Genomic DNA, 9829 nt, shown 5'->3' with positions numbered 1-9829 from the left:
CCCAGAACAACACCATTGATGACTCTGGCATTGCACACAGGGGATACTGAAGGGAAACTTTCAGTAAAGGTCTCTCCAACCAGAACCAGGGTTCTTCATCCCCAAACTTGCCCTTCCGGATAAAAAAAAAAAAAAGATTTCCCAGGAGAGCACCAATTCTTGTCAAAGTTTTAAAATTTTAACTCCTAAATGCAAACACCCATTCTAGGTTAGATAAGGTGTCATTCATTATCTCTGAAAAGAACTGGAAAATTAAATTGGCCAACACCAATTATTGTACATCGTGTCTAAATGCTAGTTGAATCTAGCACTGCACATAACAATTTCAACACAAAACCTAGTAACTTCAGAAAGTAGCTTTGAAAAACAAGTAACAGTGAGCTAAATGGCAGGTAGAGGAGGAACATGGCCAACTTAATCCCTTTTGACTTACGATTTTACCAAAGCATTTTGAAGATACTTAATAGCGTGTGTTAAGTCTATACTGCACAAAACCTGACTTAGCACTCAGTGAACCACATTAGGCTGAATAAGGAGGATAATTTCAATAGCAAATGATCCCCTGTGGGTGGAACTGTACCTCTTTATGCTAGTATGGTGCCTGCACACATCTCTGCCTTATGGAACAGCACCCTGTGGAACTTATGGACTTATGCCCACTCATTCTAGGATTTTGAAATGAAGATATATTTTGATCACTTCAGCTATTGTAAAGAAAAAATATTTTCAGTCTGTAAGTAAAGTGTTAATCTGATATACAGAAGTACATGTTAATGTACACAGGTTTCATTGTGGTGACAAAGAGCATAACGAACACAAAATCTCCATTCCAAAAAAGAGAAAGGATTATTTTTTTTTCCCCCCTTACAGCCATCATCCATGTCTTTGCTGGGTAAAATGGCTATTTTTCATGAAACTATGCATTGAGGAATTCCATCCCAGATATACATGGAACTCCATCCCATATCCCAGAAACCTTTAAAGCTTCAGTCTTTCTTTCTCAGATTAATGGCCTGAACTTTTGTAATTTAGAAAGTGGTTCCATAACAGTCTAAGAGCGTTTGGCATTAAATAGTAATCACTTCACAGCCTCTCTTCTTGTACCCTGGATGGATGCACTGAAGGATGTATCATAGGAATACTGGCCTCCCATTTAATTACTTCTGGGATCAGCAGAGCTGTAATCAGGTGTCACAAACAGGAGCTATTTGTTCAATAATGCTTTCTTACCTCACATCACATCTCAAAAGCAGTGTAAGAAGCAAAAGGAAATTAAACATACTGAACTAAAAGTGGTATTTTAATTTGGTGTCATCCATTCATAGAACTTTCTACAGATTTAGAAACTCCCAGAGGTTTAAGCCAGACTTTTCCAGCTATTGTTAAGGAAAACTGGTTACTGTCATGAGTGGCAAAAAGAGTTATGCTGCCTTCCTGCACTTCAAGCACAAATTTAGAAACAAACTCCAATACACCTCCACTCCCAGTTTAATGGTATTTTTTAAGTTACCTTAGGAATTATTTCTTAAAGGGAAACAGGCTGTTCAGATACTGGCCTCTTGTATTTTTTGAATTTTTTTTATTTTTTTAATTGAGCTTAGGGTTAGACAAATCAAATGCGATTCTCCCGAAGATACTGCTGTACTGCTGTGAAACACCCCTGACAGCAAAGACCAGAACAAGAGCATAGACTCACCTCCCTTTATTACTTTGCTAAGCTAAATATAGATGACTGGACAAATTCCAATCTGCTTAGAAACCATGATAGAAATTAAACTTTAATTTGCACATCTAGTAGACATAGGGATTATGCATGGAAGTGCACTATCAGACATGGTTAGGTCCTGTTGTATGACTTGAGAAGATCCAAAACAGAAAGGGGGATTCCCTGATTTTTCTGAAAGCTCAAGCTCTGACAGCTCAAGCAGTCTATGATCTGCTCCATGGGACTCCAAACCATAACTAATTAAAACTTAACAAAAGCACTAGAAGTCTTCTCTGTTTAACAGAAACCACAGGCCTGAGCTGTGGTTGTAATTTTGACAGCTTGCTTGTACCACCATCAGCTGAGAAGTAAATAGTAATCTTCACCTTTATGTAAACTTTAAGAGCTTCCCACACTTCAGCTTCTATGGGATAAAAAGGCATTAATGTCAGAGAATAATTGGATTCTAGCCATTGCCGGTTCTCAGAAAGCTGGAAGGGACATAAGGGAGATCCTAAGCCTCCATCCAGCAGTTCCTTCACTGGGATAAATAGTCTTTCATCTTGTTAACCTTCTTTCATAGTGATCTAGTTACATAAACTTTGCTGCAATTACATACATGTCACCTGTACACAGTGAGGATTCAATAAATGAACGTAAGGAATTGAAGTGTTGTTATCATACTGTATATTTTGGGTTTATGACTCTGAAATACTGCTTTGGTTCAAATCAGTAGGTTGTGAGTGATTTTCTAAAATGGCTGCTTTCAATGACTATTTAGAATAAAGAAGGAACCATGGGTGAAAATTTGATCTCACAAATCTGGAACTGCTGCTTACACCAACAGAACTACCACAGGTGTGCAATTGCATGTTTTCATGAGGAGAATCAAGTCTTTTCTTAAAGCAATAGAACAAAAAGTCTTTAGAAACTTAGATTAGTTAATCAAATCAGCATTTCTGCCTGATTTTTAACAGGAGCATGTTCATACAACACATTATGTCTAGCAAAGTAATTTAACAAGCCACACACCCTGTTACCTCCACGAACAGCATTATACACACACCAACTTAAGTCTGGTAGCTACAAATGCACCACTAAAAATAACTTCCTATCTCTTCCCTACTCATTACCTGGGGAAGGAGCAGTCACAAACTTCTGTGTTGCTTTTGTCCTGCTAGTGTGACTGTATAGGACAATAAGCAAAATGGTTCCTGAGCTGCATCAATACTCCAATGGATTTTTTTTCATTAATAGCCTTTTGCCGATCTGTTGGTATCGGAATCCATAAATTCAAAAAATGAAGAGTAGTATAAGCCTAATGATCACAGGAGAAGGCAACAAATAGTTTCTTTTGCACAGTTGGTTAGGTTTATCAATAAACGTTGGTATGCAAACTCCAGCATGTTCTGTTTGGGGCATCTCATATGTGAGACCTTTCTATCTAGTTTTATTCTTGCCTGCAATCCTGTCAGACTTCCTGTCAGATCATATTTATGACTTCTGTACCAAGCCAGAATTGATAAAAGATAGTTTTATTTTGCTGTTACAAACTAAAGGGACCAGAGAAGGATATGAAAGGATGGGTGATGTACCCAGTGGGAGAATTCAGCAAAATATATGTTTTCTGTGACATTTTGGATAAGGCAATATTGCACTTCCAAGTGACAAAAGAGAGGGATTTACAGCCATTCAGATGATGAAAACCTGAATAAATTTGCTTTGAAGATAAATAAAGAAAGACCATAGCTTGTATATTTTCCTCAAAAGCACGTGTCAACACTCATACACTGGAAGGGTTGACTGAACTGCATGTGAAATCCAGAGTGTGAGCTAGGGACAACAGTGGCAATATTCACAGTGACTGAGAAAGAAAAAAGGAAATATGAGGCTGGTTTGATCTTTTTTTTTTCCATGTTGAACTTAAATGATTAATTTCATTGCCAGAAGTTAAGCAATGAAAGAAATCCAAGATTTTCATTTTGACCTGAACAGAGAAACCTACAGTACAGTAATCTGCGAGGTATTGCCATAAGGATTGTAGAAGAAAATGCATTTGCAAATCCCATTGTTCAGGGACAAAATATAGTGAGGATGATTAAACAAATGAAGATTTTTGGACTTACACAAAAACTAAAAAAAATAGAATTAAAGAGAAATAGAGCTGGGAAAAATGGAGGAATAACTAATGTGAAGAGCTTACCGAATAAGTCTAATAGACCTCTCCTGTTTTACTAAGGTTACGTTCCCTTCACTTTCTTACACCCAGCTCATACTTGCCCTGCAGCATCCCAAGAGCTCCCTCTGCCCTGCTCTGAGCACATCTACACCCTGCTATAATTAACAAAAATTTTCAGACTAGACAATACTAAAAAAATGATCAGATTTCCTTCCTTCAGTTTTGAGTTGGTTTATTTTCCTGCCAGGTAGACCCATCAAAATCTTATCAGCATTGTTTATTGAGTCTGAAGGATTTTGCTGCTCATAAAAGACACACTCACCCCTCAGACCATCAGTCTCTGCTTTGGTTGTGCTGTTGCTCCCTGGATTGGCCGGGGGCTGAAAGTGACATCAGTCTATGGGGGTTTAGATCTAATGCTCCCGTGTGCGTCAGGTAATCCAATTGAGTCCTTGTAAGTCGACGGACACAAAGATTTGTACTGAGCCACTTCCTAAAAGCTGACTCTCATTACCTGGCAAGTGAACTACCAGGGGGAAAAAAAATAAAAATAAAAAAAAAAAAAAGAAAGAAAGAAAAAAAAACAAAAGGAAGGAGTGTAAACAGCTTTAGCAGACATGACGTTGCCTTCAAACCAGGAGCTGCCAGGTTTGGCTTGCAAGAGAAGGAACCTCACTGGTTTTGCTTAGCCACTTGCCAGACCACACAGTGCTTAGTTACAAGATACAAACAAAGCAGTAGAAAGGAAGGAAGAAAGGGGGAAAGAAAGAGAAGACAGAAGATAAGGAAGAAAAAGAGAGAAAAAACCAATAAACAGAAGTCCAAACAAGACCTGAATATGTTTAATGTTATATTTACAACTATTATTGTCTAAACAATCATTATTGGGCAAAAATATAGACGATTACAGACCATTCTGGATGCAGCATCTGTCCAACTTGTACAGGTAGGTTCTTACGTATTTATCTTAATCTCATTATCAATTAAATAAGTATTAAATCACTCATCTTCTTGGTTTTGTACAGCAGTATCTATTATTTACCTTGTTGTTCGGGTTTTTTACATTAAACCTTATTTCATTTCTCTTCAATCATTAGCTAATTCTGATTAAAAGGCTGCTTGTTTGTAGGACAAATGATAATAGAGAGCTGCCTGGATTGTCATTCAGAATATCAGTGCTCAGCCCCTCCTGCCTTCTTTGGGAGATAGAAACACTCACCTAAAACAGAATTTCACTGTTAAAAAATCAGGATACCTCAGCATTGTCTTGTTTCCTATTGAAGGCAGAGAAGTAGAAGGCACCAAAGTGTTCCTGTTCTTATGGCAGGGATAAGTCTTTGTTTGAATAACACAGTTGACATGATTCTAGAAAACACATTTAAGTATATTATTTTTTCATGGGTTTGTACTAAACACATTTCAGAAAGAGCACTGACCTCCAAACAGCAGAAAGATTACTAGTGATTACAATCTGTGACTAAAGACTCTCAATTAAGAAACTGCTTTCCTATTTTCTTCTCTACTGCTTTCCAATGTTTTTAGCAAGTCCCTACTTTACAGGTTGCAGTTTCTAAAAGAAAAGCAACCTCATTTTATAGAAATTTTTGCATAGGCTTATAATCATTACTGATCTAGAAATTTATAAATATAGATTCCAGAGGAATACAAATACTGATAATTTACTATTTACATCTAAAGTGTAATTAATGATGGGAAACCGCTTCATCCTCAATGATGTGGTAAAATAAGAGATCGAGTCTTTCTCAAGTAACAGAACCAGTCAGCATCAGAATCAAGATCAGAAGCTTTGAAAATCTCTCTTCTGCAAGCAAAGGTGTAACTATGGCATTGTCAGAACTCAAGAACTAGCTTTAACAATTAGCAAACCATCAGTAGTGACTACAATAGGATTAGCTGTGAGAAGCTACAGAGACACTTTGGGAAGACTGGACAATACAAGCTAAAATCTTAGCTCTTCATCTTTCATTTAGGACTAAATTTTTCTTTGGTACCTGAAGAAGCTGGTGTACAGCCTGCTCAGGTTCTTTTACCTGTGTTGTGGCGGTACTTATTAACCTCAGCATCAGCATATCATTTGACCCTTCATTCCCTATTCCTTATTTCTGTCATGAGGCTGCCTCATTTCAGAGAATTACATAATGTCTTAAAAAAGGACATAAATCAATAAATATAAAAGACAAATATTACCATGCTGCTTCAGTTCTACTGTCCTACTATTTCTGGCACTGCAGCAGCAGAGAACATGGCTTTGAAGCTTCAATCTCTGACGTGCTAGAATAATGTAGATAATGTGTTAGATGTATTAGATTTAGTTCTGGGCCACCAGTCTGGTTTATTCTCATGTGGAATGAGCTTTTATGAAAGGTGCATGAAAAAAAAAGCAAAGAAAAGTAGCACTAGCTACTTTAGAGGCAGTAGCTGTCTATTATAGACAGATATTCTATGAGGTCCTTAGCATTTGGCTTCAGCCAGGACAGAGGAGAAAGGGCATATAAACTTAACAAGAATGAACACAGCAAAACTTTCTTTTGATTGCAGTTATCCAGTGCCATGTTTTTAGGTACTTCTATTGAAAGAATATCTAGCTGCTAACTCACTGCAGTCAGTGCAATATTTTCCTCTGAAATTCACTGGTAGGATCCTTTTGAAGTAGAGAGGAAACAGGAATTTGACCCTGTAAGTCTGATTTTGTAGGATGCTGAATTTTTCTAAATTTTCTTTTGGTATCAGTAACATTTTATATCTTCAAGGAACAATGTCCATAGGTCTTGTAATAAAGTCAAACTTTTAGCACCCTTACCATCCAGCTCATGAAATTCCCTACAGAGAGACACTACACTATTCAGGAACTGGATTTCAACTCTCTCCCTCGAAGATTAGACTGTTTAGAGACTGGCCCACCTCATATGAAGTTTATTATTTCCTAGAAAAGAAATTCATCTCTTCACTGTAGCAGTGAAATTTTTATCCCCTTTCAGTGCTGAATAAATTGCAACAGTCTGGTTAATTCTCCTATTGATTTAAGTACATGTTTCTAGAAAGGAAATAAAATAATTTACAATAGAGAGTGAAAAAATATGAAGGCTGTTTCACTTCAGCTATAATTTCTGGAAAACAATCCTTCTAAGGTAAGGTCATGCTTTAGCAACAACGCAACTCCCTCACTGACTTGTCATTATTTGCAGATTTGGCTTTGCCTGTACTTTACTTGAACAGAAGTTTTTAACAGCATTTTAAGTGTTTACTCCTATTATAAACCCACATATTTCCAGCCCATATTTCAGAGAGTTACATTTCATAGTTAATGAGATTCATCTCTCTGGTATGAGGAATATAGTGCATTCTCTCCAAAATTGTAACAACAAGTTTACAGTGAGTCAGAGTATAAAATTTGTATATGTGAATATATGTGAATAAATGAGGTTATGATGTAAATTAATTTTAAACTATAATTTTCAAAAAATGTGCTCTTTTCAGTTTTTTCAAACTTCATATAGGTAAATTTTTTTGTCATTTGATGGAAGGTTGTACTTAAGTAATGAAATTAGAAAATATTCAGCTTTTCTATCCATTTATATATTTGACTATGCTTATGTATCAAGATAAAGACCATAATATCATGAATGATAGCATGTATCCAGAACCCTTTAAATATATAAAAGGGTTACTGGATTTGGCCCAACATGTATTATATAAGAGTTAGTATAGAAGAGTCTAATGTAGACATTTAAGAAAGTCTAAAGTACACAAGGCAGGCATCTTCTGTCCCCAGTCTTTCCCTTTTTATTTCTCTAAAATTTGCATACATTTATGACTGGGATACTTAAGATATTACATTTATTTTCAATACAGTTTTTCTGTATTTCCCCTAAGATTATGAGTAAGAATTTCGTGACAGCAACAACCAATTGAAATACCTTAATTCAATTTGAACTATATTTAAATATATTTTAAGAATTTACTTGGGTTTTCAATTTTACATGCTCTAGATGAATATTGCCTGTAAGTCTAATTTCTTAGTAAATTATTTCTACACTATATTTTTATAACTTTGATTTTTCTTACAGAAGAATACTGTTCTTCAAGAACAGAATACAAAGTATTCTGAAGTATTAAATCAGATCAATCAATCAACATAATAGATGTAATCAGACCCTATTCAAAGCTCATGGTTACAGGCTGAGGTGGTCTTGTTTCATCTCGCATGTTACAGTTTTGTGGGTTGTTATGAAGATGTAGAGCTGTCACTTGTAGTCTGGTCACAGCTTTCATTGATTCTTCAGGATCTTCTAACCACCTAGTCCTAAATATTTTGGAGACCAACATCTCTCAGACTCTCAATGCAGTATTTGAATTTACAGGATTTGGGTTGTGTTTGGAGTTTTTTTAAGAAGCTTTATGAAGCCTTGAGTAACAAAGAATTGTGATCCTCATGTGAAAATTGTTCATTTAAGAATATTTCAGTGTAGACAACTGGAGTGTAGCAAAATTATTTCACTGATCCCAAACTGTCTGTGGAGACCCAGAACTAGATTAATACATATGTACCATGGAATAACCTTGTGCCTTTATAAAAAGCAAGTCGTATCTTTCCATTTTAATTCATAAATTATTATCTATATCAAACATTTAATCTGCATGCACACTAGGATAATTTTAAATTTCAAAACTGTCTATACATTCATTTTTATAACTATACGATTTTTAAGGGCACAAAGAAAATCTGTGAAGTATTTTCCTGGAGATACCTCCTACTAAATTCAAATGCTGCTCTTACCACCATTACTCAGAGAAGTTAGAGGCAGTGAGATTGATGTAACATTCCTTCTCTATTGGTGACTACAGAAGACTCAGGACAGGTTGTTAAAAATAAATTCTGTAAATTTACTTTGAAATAAATGCAAATTATTTCAAAACTATAGCTCAATCCCATTTTTATCCTATTTTTAATTCCCCTAATTTTGTATTCCAAATTTGATTTATTATGCAGCCAGACTTGAGAAAGGCTGCAAAAACTTTTCTTAGTGTACTTTGGACACTTGATATTAAACAATTATTTTTCTTCCCTTATTGAGATATGATTTGTGTTTTAATTTACATCTATTCCTCCATGAATTTTCAGCCCTTTTTGATGAATTTCCTGAACTTTTCTGTCATAAAGATATAAAGATACAAATTTATCCCTGCTCTTAAATATAAGGCACTTCAAAACAATGTGTTACTGTCAGTTATTAATCTTTGATGGGGAGAATCACAGAGAATAAACAAGAGATAGGATAGCCAGAGTGATTTTATCTTGGTCAAGGTCCTCACCTAGGTATGGTCAGAAATTACATCACATATGTAATTAACCCACTATCCAGCACTCAGGTCACGTAAAAGGATGCTGACTAAAACCACATTTTCCTTGTAACTTTTATTTTAAAAGATCTGTCAGAATTAGCAAGTCTGTCTTGTTAATCTGTCTCTATAGACCCCTTTTCAGTAATTATCATCCTCCAACATCCTAGAAAAGTGAGACTTCAAGTTCCCATATTTCCTGGTCTTGAAAGCAGATTGCTTGAAGTGTTGTCAATCAGCACCTGAGGTCCTGTGGCTAATTCCCTTTTTCCAGAAAGTTTTCTTTTCCGCCACTGAATCTTGCTGCCACTAATACAAGTTCTGCCTTTGGCTAGTCTGAGGATTGAGCTCCCTTGGGTTTGGTCATTTGTTTACAGAAGGTGTTTTTAGACTATCAGGTAGCACCTGAGTCCTAAAAGGGACTGCTAACATAGCTGAGAAATTGGAGTACAACAAATGAAAAGGATAGAAGACTATGGAGGAAAATACTGTCTAGACAAAGATGCCGAAAGACCATCTCTTTATAGACTTGTGTGTAGTTTTATCAGTGTGTCCTTCAATGCCACACTACAAGAAGCAATTCC

The 9829-nt window shown here is 35.9% G+C and overlaps 1 protein-coding gene across 1 annotated transcript in view; it reads left to right on the top strand.

Moving 5' to 3' along the window:
• Positions 1–4762: 4762 nt before the first annotated feature.
• FRMPD2 (FERM and PDZ domain containing 2) overlaps positions 4763–9829 on the top strand; it is a 70024-nt gene continuing 64957 nt past the window's right edge. Inside the window, exon 1 of the mRNA XM_058841390.1 lies at positions 4763–4830. The gene's annotated coding sequence lies outside the window, so the exon portion shown is untranslated. The remainder of the gene's footprint in view (positions 4831–9829) is intronic.

Source organism: Poecile atricapillus, chromosome 6 (assembly GCF_030490865.1).
Source record: "Poecile atricapillus isolate bPoeAtr1 chromosome 6, bPoeAtr1.hap1, whole genome shotgun sequence".
In the NCBI taxonomy this organism is placed as follows: domain Eukaryota; kingdom Metazoa; phylum Chordata; class Aves; order Passeriformes; family Paridae; genus Poecile; species Poecile atricapillus.
This window is presented reverse-complemented; position numbering and strand designations above follow the sequence as displayed.